A 22,210-nucleotide genomic window follows, 5' to 3' on the forward strand; every position below is an offset into this window, starting at 1 on the left:
TTTGTTTTTCTTGTAAAACTGTTATTTTTATGTTAATATTTTTTCTTTTATTTTTTTTAGTTGTTTACTTTATTTATTTTATTTTGATTTTGTTTTGTTATATTTTATTTTATTCTTTACTTTTTTGTTTTTATATTGTTTACGTAGTTTTTTTTACTGTAATTATTTTATTTTATTATTGTTTTTATTCTTATTTTTATTTTATTTTCATTTGGATTTTGTTTTATCATATTTTATTTTTACGCTTAGCTTAAGTTGTTTATTTAGAGTTTACGTACTACGTATTTATTTATTATTTATTACTATTAGTTTCTGTTTTATTTTTGTTTCATTTTTATTTTATTTATTTATTTTATTTAGTTATTTATTTTATTTTATTTTATTTTTATTTTTAATTTTATTATTTTCTTCGATTTCATTCATAGTTTTTATTTTACGCAAGTTTTTTTTTTATATATATATTCTGTTTTAGTTTTCTTAGCAGTTAGTTAGTTATTTAAGCTTTTTTTATTTGTTTTATTTTTTAGTTTTAATATATTATTCTTTTTATTTTATTTTATTTTTCTCTTTGTTAAAAATTATAGTTTTTTTATTTTATTTACTTTTTAGTTAAGTAAGTTTTTGTTTCTTTTATTTTTTTTTTTTGTTCTGTTTTTCATTTACTATTTATTTTTCTTTCTTTTGTTATTTTAAATTTTCTGTTTTTCTTTATTTCATTTTATAAAAAAAAACTATTTGCTTGTTATACTAATCTTTGCTTGAGTGTTCTTATGATATTAAGAAAACAAGTTTTTATAGATTGAGCAATTGAGAAGACAACGGGAAGAATAGAAGTTAAAAATAAAGAAAAGAGAAGTAAGGAGAAGTTAGAAAAAACTGAGAGATGATGATAACTGTACCTATCACCAGTTGAGAGAGAACATATGATTTTAATAATGAAGTGGCTAGGAAATTCTGTCTAGTCAATCACTCCTATCAAATAAGTCCAATTGGTAAACCATGGAGAATTTCAAGGGATACCCAACCTATGTTATGTATTTTGACCTGGGGACAAGTTCTATTATTCAGGGGTAGATCCAGCAAATGAAGCAAGACTGTAGATAAAAAATTTATCAAAATGCTGGATGACTTCTTAAGAAGAGAAGATTGAGCAAAAATATGGTTTTATCTTTCTAATTATCTTTTCTTTTCAGTTATTTGAATTTTGTCTTATTTTATTTATTTTATTTTTCGGTTATTTATTTTTCTGTGTATTTGCTTATTTGTTTAGTTTGTTTTTATTGCTTATTTTGAATAAATTTCCTGTTTTGTTAGTTTGTTAGTTTTAAGTCTTGAATTATCTTTCTTGAATAAATTTCAGTTTTAGTCTGTTTGTTTTCTAGTTATTTTTTATTTTTATTTTTTTTCAAATAAAAAAGAACTAGAATATTAATTTTGAATTGTGGAAAAAAGAATTTGTGTTTAAATATTAAGTAGTGAGATGAATTAGACAAAGGTTAGAAAAGAAAATATGATTGAATCCCTATTCAAATGTAGTTAAAATTATGATACATGAAAATTTAACAGGATGATTGATTAGGACAAATAATGACAAGACAAAAAGGAATGAGACCATTTAAACCAAGTGAGTGTGTGAACCTTAAACAGTTTTGAGAGTTTTACTGATGAATTGACAGTTGTGGTTGCTTAATTTTTATTTTTGTTGCATCATAAAAGAGCATGAAGATGATTGAGGCATTTGTTTGTGTTAATTAGGAGCCAGGGCCAAAAAGCCAACCTTTATATTAGAATTCCATTTTTTATATCCCCTTTGGGCCAAGAAATTTTTTGTTAATATTGCACCTTAACCTTTATTGATATAATTTCCTACCCTTTAGCATGTCTAAGGACGAAGAACATAGATGCAATACATATAGAAAAGGGAATGGTTGGCTCTGATTTTGAAAGTTCAAAAAGTTGAAAATAGGAAGAATCTTTTCTATTATTGAAAAAAAAAACAAAAAAGAAAGAAAGAAAGAGAAACAGAAGAAGAAAAAGAAATAGAAAAGAAAGATAGAAAAAGTTTCATGAAAATCATGAAAAGAAAGAAAATGAGGAAAAAGGTGACATAGAAAGAAAGTGGTAATTAGATAACATATATGTTCTCTATAATTGAATTGTAGGTATATTCTTCTTCTTTAAGATGTGCATTTTGTTATCTAAGAAAAACCAATATTTTTTGGAAGCCCAACCTCATTACAACCCTGGAAAAAACCTCAAGATTCATGTTTCTAATATGTTTGTGATTTGAAGAGGAAATGAAAAACAACCGTGATTTGTTATGAATGAGTGAAAATAGAGACAAACACTTACCTGTGAGGCATATGAGAAGATATTCCTTGATGAATTGTCATTTGTTTGTTTTGATTTGATCCTGGAAGTTGATTGTGTCTATATTTTTCTATATTTGAATTTGGAAGCATCATAAGTTTCTAATTTTATCTGTTGTTCAGTGAATTAAGCTGTTTGATATTTAAATTCAAATATATTCATTTACTTTGCTTGATGACAAGCAAGATTCTAAGTTGGGGAGAGTGATAAGTGTCTAGTTTTAGTAATATTTCATATTAAAATATAGGCACTTATGAGGATTTATTGCTAATTTACATATAAAATAATTCATAGTTTATGAATTTTTACATTTTTATATTTTTTATGATCTTTATTTGAATAAGTGTATTTTATTCCCAAATTTGGTGTTAATTGCAGATTTCTAAGGAAGATTGGAGATTTGGATTAAAGATGAATGATTTGAGCAAAAAAGATAAAGATGGAAGGTCCCAGACTGGAAAAAGATACAAAGAAAGGTTGGGCTTTTTTTTATGTTTTAAGCGCGACACAGGAATCTACCTAACCCTAGAAAACTAGGATAAATAGAGAGCTAGAGGCTCAACCCTAGTGTGCAAGATTGAGAGGAAAACACCATAGAGTGAATTGTAACCCAATTGGGAGAATGGAAGGTGCTAGAAGTATGTGTGGCTAATTCTACCCTTTGGGATTGAGAGTAATCTGCTCAAACTCTTATGTATTGAGGTGATATTTTATATATTAATATTCGGTTCTTGATTGATTATTGATATTGTTGTTTTACTTTTAACTTTCTGTGACAAATTGAGAATCTTAAATTTGACCGAGAGGTATTTTAGGGTTCAGACCTAAACATCAATACTTAGCATATTTGAGTGCTAGAGATAGACTTGAAATGTTAATTGCCATTAACGTCTGAGTGTGATTTCTAAGTTGTTTTTATAAGTATGCGAGAGGTCGATATTTAGGAAACATTCTTAAGAATTTTATATGCGAGAGATCGATATAAATGAATTTTCTACGGGCATCAATTTCAATCAAAGAGCTTATTATTAACATGCTAATCAAAATACATGAGAGTGAAAGAGATGAAACCTAATCCTATTTTTCCAATTGAAACAACTAATTCTTTGTTTGTTTTCTTATTAATCAGTGCCAACATCATCACTTCAAACTCTTTTTATTGTTCTGTTGTTATATTTAGCGAATATTGTACTCGATAATTCACTGTTCCTTGTGGGATCGATATCCGTCCTTAGAGACAATTATTACTTCTGACAAACGCGGTGCACCTACCGTAAAAAGTCATGAGTCACCGAGTTCCTATGTCTCCAAATTCCACTCACAACACCAACCCAAATCGCCCTCCAAACATCATTAACCACATCAGAAGCCGAACACAACCTGAATTGTTGGAAGTTTACCAAAGGGTCCTTGTGAATAACAAACGACACTCCAAGCCACTCAAAACAAAGACACCACACCCACCAGGTAAACTCGTAGACGGAAAACAGATGACTGGACGACTCTTCCACCTTCCCACACAAACCACACACCAGATTCTCTACCACCACCCCTCACCTTTCCAAATTTACCCTAGTAGCAATCTTATTCTCCATCACCCTCCAAGTAGTGACCAAAGCGGAAGGCAATGCTTTTGCACCTCCACAACTTACTGTAAACTGGAGAAACCTCCCCAACTCTATCCTTCCTAACCTGAAAATAGGTTGAGTTAACCGTAAAAGTATGAAACCCCCTGCCTTCCAAATCCAGCAATCTGCCTTCCCCGATTCCAACTTCGCCCCTTGCAGTAACTGAAAGAATTGCTCTACCAGAGGTTTCTCCCATTCAAAAAAGGGTCTACGCCATTCAAAGTGCCACACCCAAACACCATCAATCCAATTCCTTAGTTCAGCCACCTTTGCACCTTTTGTCACACTAAGAGAGAAAATTCTCGGGAAAACACTCTTCAACGCTCCACAACTCAACCAACTGTCCTCCCAAAAAAGGATAGTCCTCCCCTCACCAACTTCCCACTCAAACCCATCTTCAAAACTTCTTCCCCAACCCTCTGAAGCCCACACCTCCTTCAAATCTTTCCACCAAAAAGAGTCCCTACCAACTTTACCTTCCTCTCTCAAGCTTCTCCACCCACCGTACTTAGAAACGAGGATCTCTTTCCACAGACCACCCTTATCCGTACCCAACCTCCAGATCCACTTACCTAATAGAGCCAAATTAAACAACCTTAGGTCAATAATACCTAGACCCCCATAGTCACGAGACTCACAAACCTTTTTCCAAGAGGCCCAAGCGATCTTCCTACCATCTGAACCCCATCCCCAAAGGAAATTCCTTTGTATTCAAACTAACTTCTCTACCACCACAGAAGGTAACTTAAACAGTGACATAAAAAATAACGAGATTGAGGAGATAACTGATTTTAACAAGCAAATCCTCCCAGCCAACGACAGACACCTGCCTCTCCATCTTGACAATTTACCCTAAACTCTCTCTATCACCCTGCTCCAAAATGCACCCCGTTTGTGACACCCTCCTATCGGCAACCCTAAATAAACAAAAGGAGTTACCATCACTTTACAATTTAGAATAGCCGCAAAACTCTGAAGCAAGCTCTGATTCAACCCCAACCCACCGATAGTACTCTTCACAAAATTGACCTTAAGCTCAGAAGCAAGCTCAAAGCAGAGTAAGATTGCCTTCATATTGAAGACACTTTTTGTATTAGCTTTACAAAAGAATAAAGTGTTGTCGGCGTATTGTAACATATTTACCTTCATTTTATCCCTTCCAACCTCCAGACTGTCAATTTGTTGCTACCTTCCACATTAGAGTTTTCAATTTTTTTCCTAGAGAGCTTTTCTAAAGTTGGAATATAGATGTCTAACACAAAATCGTTGATCAACTTCAGGTAAAAGTACTTGTAAGGCTGGCAACAAACCCCTCACAATTGGTTATATATAGAAGTCAACTTCGTGATATATAGAGAAACATAAACATGTCAAATGAAGTACATACCTTTTGTTAGTAAGAGATGGATTTGTTTGGTGCACATATTGTTGCACCTTTCAGTATCAATTAGTAGTTCCAAAAACCATAACCATGAGTCTTTGTTCTCAACCTCAACTAGAGTATATGTCTCTGGTAACATTTGGTCATTAGGATCCTTTCTAACTATTGTTAATAGTTCACCTTCATAATATCCTTTTAAAAAACATCCATCTAGATCAATGACGGGCCTACATGCCAAAAAGCCATCCTTGTAGGCTTTTAAATAAACATAAGACCTCTTGAACATTGAAACACCATTCATTTTTTCAACTTTCACCTTCATTGTGGATCCAGAGTTTGCTCTCAATAGCTCATGCGCATAATCATAAATCCTTGTGTGTTGCTCCTGACATGAACCCTCCACATGCTTTGATGCCATTAACATTACCCTTTGTGCCTTTGACCGCCTTTGACCTTGAAATATTTGTGTTCCATTTCTTGACAACTTTATTATGGATATTAGTACTTTTCAAATTTGGATTTTTTCTAATACAAGACTCCAACTTCCCACTTAATCATTTAGTACTAACACTACAAGAAAATCATTAAATAGAAACCAATTTTAGAGACACAAAATAATTAGTTACTATATTGACTAAATTATATATTATTTTAGAGACTAAAAAAAATATTGGTATCTGAAGTAATTTCTATTATTAATAAAATTCATAAATTAGTTTCTAACTTTGTATCTAATTAACAATCAAAAATTTGATTCTATCTGAACTGTCCAGTTTCAAATGATATACACAATAATCACAAATCACTACAAGAGATAATGATGGTAGAGTCCCCAAAAGAGCGACGCAAAGAGCAAAAACGAGACGCTACATGGAGCTAGTGTGGGCTCAGTGTCCCAATAGAAATGGAAGCTAATCTTTTGGTGGCTATGCATTAAAGACGATCTCCAATGGACATAAGTTTACAAGGTAGTGTTGGCTAAGCCTACATAAAGAAAAATATATTATTTAACTATAGCGTAGGTTTGGGGACACTAAAATGGATATAAAATTAAATAATTATTAAGAAGTGGATTTAAGTTTAACTCAACCTCATAAAATAGACTTATAAGGTGAGGTTTTGCATCCACTTATATACTATGAAATGTCATAATCTCTAGTTAATGTGGGATCTCCAACACACTCCCCTCACGCCGAGGCTACCAACTCGTGCATGGAACTATATATGGTGGTCTGGACCGATAGCACGTGGCCTGATAAGTCCAACAAACAATCACTAGGATAGGCTCGAAATGACTATGATAGCCTATTAAGAAGTGGACTTTAAGCCTAACTCAACCTCATAAAACTAGTTTATAAGGCGACGTTTGCATCCACTTATATACTATGAAATGTTCTAATCTCTAGTCGATGTGGGATCTCCAACAACAATAAAACTTAGCCTCACTATTGGGGACACTATGTGAGAAAGCAAATGTGAGTAAAATGTCGTCATCAGGGACATTACCTGAGAAACAAATATTAGCGTCGCCTAGACCTACGCTAAATTTAATAAAATATTAACTTGCATCCACTTTGTGTCCCCATTCTCGACGCAATATCATTCTACAACTTATTTTTTTATTGCATCTACTTTGTGTTCACATTCTAGATGCAAACTTATTATTATTTTTATTTTAATAATTTTTAATTGGTTCATTGTAAGTGGCCACAATATGCAAAACACTTACAATTCCCTTGGTATCCATTACATTTTACCCTAACTCTCCTATTACCACTCTTCAACATTTTCAGATTTCTTATATAATGTACAACATATGTTCTTATTGAATCTTTAAACTATTCTTTGCAGTTGAATCACATCCCTAATTCCCACTTGAGATTAGTGATATTTTTAGGCCTTTTAAAAGTAGCAAACTTACCATTACTTTGTGGGCCATCATCATTTTCCTCCCTTTCATTCCTACTCTCCAAATTTTCTCACTCCCACTCAATATCTAACAATCCTCTATCCTTGACACGCATGTCAATTGGGTTATCACCATCACCCAATGATATTAAATCATCCTGACAATGTGATTCATAATCTTCCACGGGTGTTTTTGTTGCCCTTCTAGTTCTTTTCCTCTTTATTTGAGAATTACAACTACCACATACATCTTCATCAATATTTATAAAACTCAATATGAACTTCCACATCCATAAGTTCTTCATTTGGGTCCCTTAACCATGAAGAATCTTTTGACTTAGTATGAACTTTATCCACATCCTCATTATCATAATCCTCCATAATAATCCTCTCAAATTCACCCTCAACCTCCTCATCCTCAATATCACAGTCATCCCCACTCTGAATCCTTCCCTTTTTTTTTCCCTCTCTACCTCAGCCTCATCCACATTACCACTTTCAATTTCACTCTAAACCCCTCCCTCGTTCCTCTTCTCCACCTCAGCCTCAGCCACATCACCATTCCCAAAATCATTCCCCTTTTCCACCTCACCCTCACCCACACATAGATCATCACTTTCAGCCTCATTCCCAACCCAATATTCCAAAAGACTATTAATTAGAATATAAAGTAGTTAGTAGCTAAAATCTTGGTAGCTAATGGTTAGATACAATGTAAAAACTATTTTATAAATTTTTATTAATAATAGAAATTACTTTAGATACCAATAATTTTTTAATTTATAAAATAGTTTCTAATTTAGTCAATATAATAACTAATTATTTTTGGTCTCTAAAATTAATTTTTATTTAATAATTTTCGTATAGTGTAACCCTAGTTAATTGTTACACATATTTTAAATTTAGTTTGCTACCTGACAAGTGAAGAATAAATGAATAAATGTGAAACCTTAACTTCTATACATTTTAAAAAAAATGTACACTTTCTATTTGTTTTATGTTATTCTGAATGCACATATAGTTAAATTGTAATTTCTTGTTCACCATCTTAATGAAAAATAAGATGTCATTGTTTAATAAGGATACCAAACAAAAGCTAAAAACTTCCCAATTACAATAACTAAATTCCCTGCTTCACAACTTTGAAACAAAAGCTAAAAGCTTCCTCAATTATAATAACTAAATTCCTTGCTTCACTTCTTCACGCTACAAGAAAATGTTAAATTAGCTGCAAATAAATTTTGAAGGTTATGCAGTAACCGCTAATAGTGAGGGCAAAACCTTCAATAAATGGAAGAGAGAAAATAAATTAAAATAGCATGAGTTTAGTTAACGTAAATCCTACACTAAGTTTTTCTAAAAAATAAATAAGTAAAAAATTAAAACTTGTGTGGGTCTATTAAACATAAAGCTCACACTAGATATTTTAAAATAATAATAATAATAATAATAATAATAATAATAATAATAATAATAATGTATTGCGTAACGCTAAACAAGTACGTACAAACAATAAAAATAATAATAAAAAATTAAGATTGTAAAGGTTTAGTTCACACTAAATATTTTTAAAAAAAATTAAATGTCAAAACAAGCGTGAGTGTAATAAAGGTAAAACCCACACTAAATTTTAAAAAAGAAAATTCATAAATGTCCACTTTAAATATAAATAATAATAAAATATTAAGATTATGAGGTTTAGCCCATGCTAACATTTTAAAAAAAAAAAACAATAAAATACCAAAACCATCGCGGGTGTAATAAAGGTAAAGCTCACACTAATCACTACAAGAAAAAATGGTTTTAACGGGGGTTTATTTTTACATTAGTAAGGGTTAAAACCTCCGTTAAGTCATTTACCCAGGGTTGTAGTTTCCTCCGCTAAACCATCCCTGGGTAACGTGTTCCTTGGGGTTTTTTTAAACCTCAGGAAAAGCCTTTCAAAACCTCCGTTAAATATCATGGATTTAAGAACCTCCGTAAAATACCATAAGTTTCAAAACCTCCGTAAAATGCCATGGGTTTCAAAATCTCCGTAAAATACCATGGGTTTCAAAACCTCCGTAAAATACCTTAGGTTTTGAAACCTCCATAAAATATCATAGGTTTCAAAACCTCCGTAAAATGTCATAGGTTTCAAAACCTCCACAAAATACCATAAATTTCGAAACCTCCGTAAAATATCATAGGTTTTTGAAACCTCCATAAAATATCATAGATTTTGAAACTAAAAACATTTTATTTTTTGCTATTTTATCATTTAAGCATTCAACATCATTTTATCATTCATGTGCTTTTTCTTTTAGTTATAAACTTTTCATAAGAAATTAAACTTCTACTCGATCGAAGTAAAACTTATGATTAAGTTCATATATTCATTTTTATTTTTTCTTAAAAATATTTATACAAAATTTATAACAACAATATACGACCAATCCATGGATAATTTTATTGAATAATATAATAATAATATTTTCTTACATATGCATATAGTAATATACCATTACAAAGTAGTTTGATGGAACAAACTTTTGGAATCTGGGACCATGATATTTTTAAAAGCCAGCATATATGATATACATTGCAAATTGTGCCACAGTGAAGCTAGCCATATATTAATTATTAACACCATCACAGATCATGTACTCATATTCCATAAGAGAATGACACCCCTGTAGCCGGAATCCACCTTTCTCCTTGCAGAAACTGGCTCACTACCATTGACATTGGATGCGTCATTGCCATCTGTAAAGTTTCAAAGTCACACTTCATGGTTAAACCTTGTCCAGTTTGACCATCACAAATCTCATTAGAATATTTAGCGAACACTTCCTCCAAATCATAAAAGGAAAACGAACAAGAGCAGGGAGGTTTCAAACTTGAGTAGCATTTCAAAAATCCCATTATAAATCCTGCAGCAGCATAAAAATTACTTCAGTGAAACTTGAGAAATTATTACCTTGTTCAAGGTACGGACAACAGAAAATCTCAAGACTGGCTTAGAATATAATAGTTATTTGACATTAACTATTATATTCTCAATAAAACCCATAATAACATATACCCTCCCTAATCTTCTTTTATTTTATTTTCTTAATATGACAGCTGCTCAGTATATGACAACTTGACAAGTTACAACTACAGCACAGGGTAAGTGTAATTGAAATTAAGATATGATATTTTATGATTCCATCAAGGCCTTACACTACGTTCTAGATAAGTACTAAATTTAATGCATGCCAATAAATCTTCGTACCTGTAAGGAATATGTTGATGTGTTGAGCTATCTCTGTATTTCTTAGCCAAACCAAAATCAATCATAAACCTAAATGCACATCAATGCATTAAATACCTCAATAAATATGAGAACAAACAAGATATCCAAAGTCCACATTTTAACAAGACTACTGACCTGGTTTGCATGCCTTCCTAATCCCATTAGAAAATTATCTGGTTTGATATCTCGATGCAGAAACAATTTAGAATGAATGAACTCAACATGGTTGATCTGGATCATTAAAAAAAGTTTTTTAAAATTTATAAAAAAAAAGGCACACAAAAGTCTACAAAATTAGTCATAGCCTATCATTTGATCAGCAAGCATGAGAACTGTCTTTGGTGAAAGCTTTTTACTACAGAAGTTGAATAGATCTTCAAGACTGGGTCCAAGCAGATTCATCACTAAACATTATAATCCCCTTCGACTCCAAACCATCTCACATTTGGGATTCTAGCTACCAAAACCAAACTTGGATTACAGCTAGATATAAATTATATAGTATCTCACTTTACAGAGGGAGGCAGTACTATGCTCCTTGTAGAAAATGCAAACAAAAAAATAGGATACAACAATTAATGTAAGAATGGTCCTTACTTCCTCCCTGCAGGATTCTGTACAGCTTGGACTCCTACAGCAACTGAGGATGCTTTGTCTTGACAACTCTGCATCATCTGATAACTCCTTCTTCTGCTGTTAATCTTAATCTCAGCATACCAAGCATTGGCTTCATCCCTCCCTCCCTTTTTTAAAGCATCACAAGGACAAACAGAAGATGCACTTGCATTTCAAGACAGAACATCACCAGATTCACATTTAAAGCACTAATTTTAAAAATTCAATACTGAAATGTTTCAAAATTAGCAGCTTAGGCATCTATTTAAGTGTTTAAATAATTCAACTTGAATGCTTCAGAATTTGCAGTTTAGGCATCCATATGAGTGAAAGTGCTGAAACATATCATGAATCCATAAAAGTTAGCCCAAGGATATATACACATTTAAGATTTTATACTATTATTATCATAAAATAACTCGTAACATTTAAGCAAGAATATTTCAAGCAAGAGGAAAACATCAACACAAACTGCACAAACCATTGCCACATCGAACGAACCACGACCTTGAGTATGAACCATGAATCACGAATTGATGAGAAGAAGGTATAAGACGAAGCACGAAGCATGAACCACAAATCGATGAGAAGAAGGTATAAGACGAAGCACGAAGCATGAACCACAACCTCAACCACGAACCTCCACCACAAACCATAGCCACAAAGAATGACGAGAACGAAGCACTAACGACGAAAAAAAAAACTGATAAAAAAAATTAGGGTTCCAAGATCGTCAAATAAACAACAAACACCACATCACCAATTGCGGAACATACCTGCGCTTTGCAGACAAGCGGTTGCGTGGTGGAGCGAAGGTTGAAGCAAGTTCCATAGTGAAGTAGCATAACCATGTTCCGTGCTGGAATAGTAGAAGCATGTTCCGTGGGGGAGCATTAGAAGCAAATGTCCAGTGGTGTGCGATGGAAGAGGTGGGAGTTGGACAAAAATGAGAGTGAAGATAAGAGAAGATGTTAATGAGAGGCGGGTTTAGGGTCTACCGAATAAGAGAAAGGAAAAAAATAAGAAAAAAAATCAAAAGCAAAAAGAATTTGAAATAAAACTAGAGTAGTTTACTGAGGTTTTACAACAAACCTCTACTGTTTAACGGAGGTTTTTAAAAGAACCTCTACCATTTAAGGGAGGCTTTTAAGTAAACCTCAACTACGAAGGTTTTTAAATAAATCTTTAATATTTAATGGAGTTTAAAAATACTTTCCTTAATCAAATTTATTCTGAAAATTATCTTAAGCATTAATAAATAAATTTATTTTAATATAATAAAAAGTTATTACATGAAAACTATGATTTAATATTTCTATAAACATATTAAAATATAATTAATAATATTTAATTATCAAATACAATAAATTATAATTTAATTATTTATTTATAAAAAAATTAATATAATTATTTATTGAGATTTGGAAAAAACTAAAATATTTTATTGAGGTTTTACTGTAAACATTTGGAATTTATCAAAGCTTAAAAAAATTTCTATTATTTTGTTGAAGTTTTAGAATAAATCTTGGAACTTAATGAAGGTTAAAAACCTTCGTTATTCTGCTAAGGTTTTAAAATAAACCTTTGAAAATTAACGAAGGTCAAAGAAACCTATGTTATTTTGTGGATGTTTTTAAATAAACCTTTGGAAATTAACGAAGGTTAAAAAAACCTCAGCTATTTTGCAGAGGTTTTAAAATAAACCTTTTGAAATTAACGAAAGTTAAAGAACCTCCGTTATTTTGTTGAGGTTTTAGAAAAAAAAAACCTCCATTAATTAAATCAATTCCTAAGGTTAGATTAACCTCCGCTAAATAACCTCCATTAAAACATTTTTTTCTTGTAGTGAATTTTTTTTAAAAAAATAAAAAAATATCTTCGTTGAATAGAGAAATACCAAAACAAGCGTGGGTTTAAAAACAAAATGTCTACGTTAAATACAAATAATAATAAAATATTAAGATTCTGAAGGTTTAGCCCATGTTAAATGTATTTTAAAATTAAATTTAAATCCATTATTTATTTTAGTTGTGTGTTTATTATTGGGAAAAAAATATAAAACAAGGTGGAGGATAAAAAAATATAAAAATTTGATTTTTTTATTAGTGGGATATTTTATGAGACTAGTGTGTTTTTGAAAAATAATAGCTTTTAAAATTTAATTAAATTTTATTTTTTATTATTATTTATATATTTTTTTATTGATGATGTGTTATATGAAATAGTATAATTAGAAACATGAATTTGATGAGTGAGAGAGATGTGCAATTTGACACAATTAGAGAAATATTTTTGAATATTAAAACATTTTATTGTATATTTATATTTGAATTATGTTAAAATAGTAATATATTAAAGAGAAATTTCACATAAAGTTGAAAGGTAACATAACTAATAATATTCTTGCATGAATAATATGATAAAATTAAAAATATTTATGGAATTTATTTGTCTTAAAAAACCTAATTATTTATTTAATTTGATTCTTATGAGAACAATAAAAAATATAACCTTTTTATACTACATTATTATAAAAAATGTGAAAAAGATACATAGTTATTTTATACTTAATTTATTATTGTTAATTTACAATTTATGCTATATAAATAAAATAGATTATATCAAATATTGATTATTATACTGGTCGGACTTGCTCAGGTCCTTGATCCGAGCACTTAAGCGTGGTAGTCCGATCAGACAAGCTCACCTGGGAAGTACCTAGCTCGTCTTGAGATGAATAATAAGCCCAATAATGTGTCATGAGGTCGGGCCAGATAATTGACAATCCATGCTAAAAAGATAACTCAAACAAAGTGATATAAAGAACAACAGAATTGGTTAAGCGTATGTATATTTTGATGTAAATAAAACCTATTAGAGATAATGATGAATACAAATCGTTGGAGATAATGTTGAATATGTTGGGTTTAATAGTGCCAAAGTTCAAGAGGGGGGGTGAATTGACCTTTTAAAACTTTCTCGTAGAAACAGTGTTTAACACAGTTTTACAGAAAATAAATCGATTTATGTGAAAATGAACAGATTTATTTCAGCACTGTTTTTGTTTGAAACGCTTTTAATTCAGCAAGGTTAATCACAAGATTATGCAGTGAGAATTTCCAGCAGCACACACACAAATATCATATTTGAAAAACAGTGGAACACAAAACAACAAGCCTCAATTTCAAGCAAGTGATTAAGGTTCAATTGATAGCATGCTAATTAATTGAGTGACCTTTGCAAACAAGCTGTTCCAGTGGCTTTTAACAGACTATGAGTGTTCTTCTTGATGTCAAGCAATTTTCCAGAAATTAAGAACAATGAATCACAGAACAGCAAGCTTCAACTTTAAGTAATTTGTTTAAGGTTCAATTAATAGCATTTACAGTTTCTTGAGCAGCCTATCACAGTCAATCTGTTCCAGTGGCTTTTAGCAGATTTTATATGTTCTTATCAGATTAAAACAGCTTTTTCAGAAATCAAGAACAGTATGCACAGTGCCCAGAAAGAACAGATTTATTTTCAATTGAACAGATTTATTTCTTTGCTGTTTTATCAATTATGCAGAAACGAAATTGCAAAGAGTGAGAGAGAATGAACACAGGCAGTTATACTGGTTCACTCAACCTGAGCTACATCCAGTCTTCACCAACAACAGGTGGAAATCACTAAAACACAGTACAATCAAGTACACTTCCCACTGTTCTTGAAACCTACAAGAACTTAGGTACTCTTGCTGAAAAAACCTATTTCAGCACTCACACACACCCATTCTCCAAGAACACCTATCAAGAAGAGGGATCAACCAAACTATTACAAGTAATAAGAAGTGAAACGACTACACCTGATTGAGGTAACAAAGATCAGCCTTAAACCAGTAGGCAAGATTGCTAGAACAGTAGCTGCACCTCACACCAAGCTTTTGGAACCAAACCAAGAACAAGCACTTTGTGATTTTCGAAATCTTTGAAGAACAAATGCTAATCCTTTGTAAACCTTTGATTCTCTGCTGTAAAACTCGTTTTTGCAAATGTATGAACTGTTGAATTGATAATAAACTCAGAAAACAAGTTTGCATTTTATAGAAAGCCAGCTTATAACAGAATTTTGAAAAACAGTTAAAGCTGTTATAAAATGAACAGATTGAAAATAAAATAAACTGATTTATTTTCAAAAGCAGTTAGAGAATCTGTTAAGTGAGGAGACTTAGTCAACCATTCTGGTGCAGAGATAAAACTGAAAACGTTTAAGCTTGTCATGGCACCAGAGAGAAAAAGAATCTATTTATTTACAGATGAACAGATTTATTTTTTCAAAACGAAAACAGAGAAAGTTTAACTATTTGAAACTCAGTCGTTTTGAAAAGAAGAAGACATAGTCAAAATACCTGATGCGCAAAATCAAATTTTTACAAGACTTTAGCCAAGGCATCAGTGAAGAAAATGAATCTGTTTATTTAGAAAAGAACAGATTTATTTTTATGCAGTAAAACGTGTTTTTGTGTAAAACATGTGAAAAACAGTTTTAGTAAACTTATGCTTGTTCTTAACACATGGCCAGTGGTTATGAGGTGAGTTACTCAGCAAAAAGCTACTCTTAGACAACCTCTAAGCACTAACTAAGACATACTTAAAGCAAAGCACAAATACATGGAAAGTACATAAATGTCTTCATCAAACACTACATACAAGTCTTCATCAAACACAATCTTGAAGGGGCAGCAACCATCTTCAACAATCTCCCCCTGTTTGATGGAGACAAATCCCCATAGCTAACCTCATAGCATTGTTGCTTTAAGTACCTGCACTACACCAGACTTTAAACCAGAAAATAGCAATATTGCATAACATGCAGAATTTGTTTAAAGGTGCAGAATCAACTCCCTGTTTCAGCTAGCATCAACTAGCATGGTGAGCTATTTTTCTCCCCCTTTGGATTCATCAAACAGCATATAAGCATAGGGAATAAAGGGATATAAAGCAGAAACCATAATCATAATAGTTCAGAAAATGAAAACCAAAATGTTCAGCATTACAGAAACTTGAAAACTGATAAAGAAAGCATTAAAAACAGAAAACTACTGATTCTTGTAGTAAAGCTCTGCAAGCTGTGCCTGAACCCCTTCAATCTGATCATCAAGGTGTTGAAACCTTGCATGAGTAGTCTCAAAGTGTGCCCTTTGTTCTGCAGACATGACATCAAGACGGTACAGCACTTGCCTCTCAAACATAGACATTGGTTCTCCACGGTATTCTGGACTTTGATAGGCAACTATGGCATTTGCAGCAACTTCCTCATGTTCAGATTGGGCAGCAGGTGAGTCATCATCCATAGGAATAGCTTCATCCTCATCCTCATGTTCTGCTTGAGTGTCCTTCTCCTTGAGAACCACCCACTTGTTTTCAATTTTGTGAAAACCCATTTTGGTGAGAGTTGAAGTGTCAATCTCACTTACAGCTTTGATAGGGTCATTTCTCTCATTTGTAACATCAACACCAAAGTAATCAATTAATTTGGAAACAAGAATAGCATAGGGAAATTTGTAATCAGCCAACCTTTTTGACTTGAGCATGTGTTCATTGACAATGAACACCCAGTTTACCTTAATCTGGTTCATGATGCAATATAGGAGAATGAGATCCTCTTCATGTAAGACAACATGGTTTGTCCCTCTTGGAATCAGTTGCCAAGCTACGATGTATGCAACTAGACGTGGAGTGAGGTTCAAATGCCCTGCATGAAACCTGTTTATACTCTCTGTAGGATTCCTCATGCAACTCTTATAATATTGCAGCTTGTTGAATTCTGAAATTCCACTGGTATTTTCTTTCCCTACTTTTAGTCCAGTATATTTTATTCCAGCCACAGAATTCCACACCTCACTTGTGATCTTCATCTTTGTCCCTTTCACATAAGAGACAACATTCTTCCCATCCAATGTGAGGTTAGTATAAAACACCTTAACCAAGTCAGGATAGACATTACCCGTTAATTCCAGCATCTTTTTCAGTTTCTGGTGCTTCAACACAACCCTTGTTTCTACCAATTTTTCAGATTTCAGCCAGTTGAAATCCAGCACCTTGGGTATGTTGATCTGCTTCCTGCTTGTTTCATGAATGTAGGCATTGATGCCTTCTTCATTTCCAGCGAACCATCCTTCTAACACACCTTGAGAAGTGGTTTGCTTTCCCTTGCCTTTCTGTTTTTGTCTTGAAGACGAAGCCATGGTAACCTGAATTCTTTTCTTGATTTCAAATGGTGAGAATAGAAAGAGAATGGCCAATGTGGGTAGCAAGTATTCACACAGATTTATAGCAGAATAAATGGATTGATATGACAGTTATGAGTGGATATGCATGAAGATATTATGCTCTGAATTTGTGCAGAGAATCTTTGAAAATATGCACCAAATATTTAGGGTCAAGATGCATACACTCAAATTCTTATTGAGCACCCAAACCATCAAATCGGTTACATAACCATGACCAAAACCGTCAAAGGTACAGAGGTTAATGCCCACTAAGTCAGTCAAGCAGTCAAAAATCAGAAATTCTCTTTCCTAGTCATCAATGCATATCAGTGCAGAAAATAAACACATTTAATTGCGAATAAACAGATTTAAATTTTCACTGCTAGGCACAATTGACATTTATAATACCCAATTCATTAAGCAGAAAATTAAACCTATCTTTGGCTAATGGTTTTGTGAACAAATCAGCAAGTTGTAAATCAGTACCAATGAACTTAATATCACATGTTCCATTAGATATGTGTTCCCTTAGAAAATGATGCCTAATTTCAATGTGTTTGGTTCTTGAATGCATAACAGGATTTTTGGTTAAGTTGATTGCACTTGTATTATCACACAGCAGAGGTATATGGTTAAGTAAGATACCAAAATCATTCAATTGTTGTCTTAGCCATATAGTTTGAGCACAGCAACTCCCTGCTGCAATATATTCTGCTTCAGCAGTGGAAAGAGATACACAAGCCTGCTTTTTGCATTGCCATGAGATCAAGCTTGATCCAAGCAAATGACAGGTTCCACTTGTGCTCTTCCTATCAATTTTGCAACCTGCAAAATCTGAATCAGAATAACCAGTTAAGCTTAATGAAATATTACCTGGATACCACAAGCCAACTTCTTTAGTTCCTTGCAAATACTTCAAAATCCTTTTGACAGCATTGTAGTGTGATTCTTTAGGAGCAGATTGAAACCTTGCACACATGCACACTGCAAACATTATATCTGGCCTGCTGGCAGTAAGATACAGCAGTGATCCTATGAGTCCTCTGTATTTGGTTTCATCAACAGAAATTCCAGCTTCATCATGATCCAAATGACAGCTTGTTGAGAAGGGTGTGCTGATTGGTTTACACTTGTCCATTTCAAATTTCTTCAGCAAATCCTTGCAATACTTTGCTTGACTCAAGAAAATGCCATCCTTGAGTTGTTTGACCTGCAAACCTAGAAAATAGTTCAACTCACCCATCATTGACATTTCGAACTCACTCTTCATGACTTTCACGAAAGCTTCACACAATTCTCCATTGTTTGATCCAAAAATGATGTCATCCACATATACTTGAACTAGAATTGAGTCATCTCCTTTCTTCTTAATGAACAAGGTCTTATCTGATGTGCCTCTTTCATAGCCTTGAGAGGTGAGAAAATCACTTAGCCTCTCATACCATTGCCTAGGAGCTTGCTTGAGTCCATAGAGAGCCTTTTGGAGTTTGAACACATATTCTGGATGTTGATGGTCTTCAAAACCTGGTGGTTGTGAGACAAATACCTCTTCATTTATATAGCCATTCAGAAAGGCACTCTTCACGTCCATTTGAAATAGCTTGAACCCTTTGATGCATGAGAAAGCAAGCAGCAGTCTAACAGCTTCTAACCGAGCCACTGGTGCATATGTCTCATCATAGTCTATTCCTTCTTCTTGATTGTACCCTTTAGCTACAAGCATAGCCTTGTTTCTGGTGATCACTCCATGTTCATCCATTTTGTTTCTAAATACCCATTTTGTTCCAATCACATTCATCTCAGGTATTTTAGGAACAAGAGTCCAGACCTCATTAAGAGCAAACTGATTCAGTTCCTCTTGCATAGCTAAAATCCAGTTGCTGTCCTTGAGAGCTTCCTTCAAATTTTTGGGTTCAACTTGAGATACAAAGGCCATTGCTTCACAGAAATTGTTCAAGGATTTTCTAGTTGACACTCCTTTCTCAATGTTCCCAATGACATTATCAAGGGTTAAGTCTCTTGGGGTTTTCCACTCTTTTGGCAAACCTGCAGCTGCAGTAGATTCTTGTATAGCATGTGTATCAGCAGTATCAAAATGAATCGATTCATTTTGATTTAAAACAGATTTAAATTCATTACTGTCAGGTTCATCAGCAGCAGTTTTAGATACACTGTGATCAGTTTCATCGAAAACAACATGCATTGATTCTTCTACTATAAGCAGCCTTTTATTGAAGACTCTATATGCATGACCATTCAAAGCATAACCATTATGCACACCTTCATCAGATTTAGCATCAAACTTACCAAGATTTTCTTTGCCATTATTCAATACAAAGCATTTACACCCAAATACTCTAAGGTGACTTACACTAGGTTTTCTTCCCTTATACAATTCATATGGGGTTTTCTTAAGAATTGGTCTTATTAAGGTCCTATTTAAGACATAACCTGCAGTATAAACAACATCAGCCCAAAAATACTTAGGTAGCTTAGATTCATTTAACATAGTTCTAGCAAGTTCCTCTAGTGATCTATTTTTCCTTTCAACTACACCATTTTGTTGGGGTGTCCTAGGGGCTGAAAAGGTATGAGCTATCCCATGCTTCTCACAGAACCTCTCAAACTTAGCATTTTGAAACTCTCCCCCATGATCACTTCGAATTGATTTAATGCAGCAACCATTTTCATTTTGCAGAATTTTTGCTAATTTCTTAAAGGCAGTGTAAGCATCATGTTTATGTGCAAGAAATAAAGTCCATGTAAATCTAGAGTAATCATCCACAACAACTAAAGCATACAAATTTCCAGTCAAGCTAGCAACTCTAGATGGACCAAATAAGTCCATATGTAACACATCCAATGGATTTTTTTGTAGAGATAATATCCTTTAACTTGAAAGATGATTTGATTTGTTTACCTTTCACACAACCATCACAAAGCCTGTTCTCCTGAAATTTAATGTTAGGTAAACCAGAAACTAAATCTTTAAATTTCAATTTATTCAAGTGATTTGTGTGTATGTGAGCTAACCTCCTGTGCCACAACCAAGACTCATCACTTCTGGACAGCAAACACTCATTTGAAGAGTTAGTTTCCATGATATTCAACAAGTAAATGTTATTCACTCTCTTACCAGTAAACAGTGCCTTACTAGATGAATTACTTGAGATTGTGCAGCCACTTGACTCAAAATTCACTTTGTATCCTTTGTCACAAAGCTGACTTATGCTGAGAAGACTATGCTTAAGTCCTTCTACATACAGCACATTCTCAATGGTTGTTGAATTTCCTGTTCCAACAGTTCCTCTGCCCAAAATTCTCCCTCGGTTATTGTCACCATAGGTCACATGTCCTTCTGCTTTGAGCTTTAAGCTGGTGAACTTTGTAAGATCTCCAGTCATATGCTTGGAACAGCCACTGTCCAAGTACCACTGGTTCTTCTTGCTTCCAATCTGCAAAACAGAATAAAAAATTTACAAATGGTACCCTTTTCAGTATAGGGTCCAGCACATATTAACACCTTCTCTTTGGTAGCCACTTAGCTAAGTTCTTAGGCACAAGATGTCTTCTAGCAATGCAAGACCTAGATGTATGACCAGATTTCATGCAGTAAAAACAGGTTACATGAGATGCCTTTTTGCCACTGTTAAAAGCTGGAAAAACTGATTTTTTGTAGCAACTCTAGATGGACCAAATAAGTCCATATGTAACACATCCAATGGATTTTTTGTAGAGACAATATCCTTTAACTTGAAAGATGATTTGATTTGTTTACCTTTCACACAACCATCACAAAGCCTGTTATCCTGAAATTTAATGTTAGGTAAACCAGAAACTAAATCTTTAGATTTCAATTTATTCAAGTGATTTGTGTGTATGTGAGCTAACCTCCTGTGCCACAACCAAGACTCATCACTTCTGGACAGCAAACACTCATTTGAAGAGTTAGTTTCCATGATATTCAACAAGTAAATGTTATTCACTCTCTTACCAGTAAACAGTGCCTTACTAGATGAATTACTTGAGATTGTGCAGCCACTTGACTCAAAATTCACTTTGTATCCTTTGTCACAAAGCTGACTTATGCTGAGAAGACTATGCTTAAGTCCTTCTACATACAGCACATTCTCAATGGTTGTTGAATTTCCTGTTCCAACAGTTCCTCTGCCCAAAATTCTCCCTCGGTTATTGTCACCATAGGTCACATGTCCTTCTGCTTTGAGCTTTAAGCTGGTGAACTTTGTAAGATCTCCAGTCATATGCTTGGAACAGCCACTGTCCAAGTACCACTGGTTCTTCTTGCTTCCAATCTGCAAAACAGAATAAAAAATTTACAAATGGTACCCTTTTCAGTATAGGGTCCAGCACATATTAACACCTTCTCTTTGGTAGCCACTTAGCTAAGTTCTTAGGCACAAGATGTCTTCTAGCAATGCAAGACCTAGATGTATGACCAGATTTCATGCAGTAAAAACAGGTTACATGAGATGCCTTTTTGCCACTGTTAAAAGCTGAAAAAACTGATTTTACTGGAACAAAAAAACTTGAAAGCTTTTTGACATTGGTTGTATTTCCAGCGATATAACCAAGTCCATTCTTATTGAAAACAGCATTCTGTGATCCAAGGAGAGACTCAAGGTTTTCTCTTCCCTTGGTGAAATTGGAAAGGGTTTTCAGCAAATATTCCACTTGTTTTTCCAATCTTTTGCAGTTTTCACAGTTTTTAATAGAGGCATGCAAGCAAGTCAGTTCAAGGCTTACCAAATCTGTTTTGGCCT

General features: G+C 33.2%; 1 long non-coding RNA gene across 2 annotated transcripts; it reads right to left on the reverse strand.

Moving 5' to 3' along the window:
- Positions 1-9,713: 9,713 nt before the first annotated feature.
- Positions 9,714-12,188, reverse strand: LOC137837551 (uncharacterized). 2 transcript variants are annotated; one of them, XR_011085484.1, is made up of 5 exons: positions 11,956-12,188; positions 11,162-11,863; positions 10,700-10,795; positions 10,544-10,612; positions 9,714-10,199 (listed from the first exon to the last, which is right to left on the reverse strand). It is a non-coding gene; the product is annotated as an uncharacterized lncRNA (long non-coding RNA). The 2 variants fall into 2 exon arrangements; XR_011085485.1 differs by having other exon boundaries at positions 11,162-11,882.
- Positions 12,189-22,210: the final 10,022 nt, after the last annotated feature.

This window comes from Phaseolus vulgaris, chromosome 4 (assembly GCF_000499845.2).
Source record: "Phaseolus vulgaris cultivar G19833 chromosome 4, P. vulgaris v2.0, whole genome shotgun sequence".
NCBI lineage: Eukaryota > Viridiplantae > Streptophyta > Magnoliopsida > Fabales > Fabaceae > Phaseolus > Phaseolus vulgaris.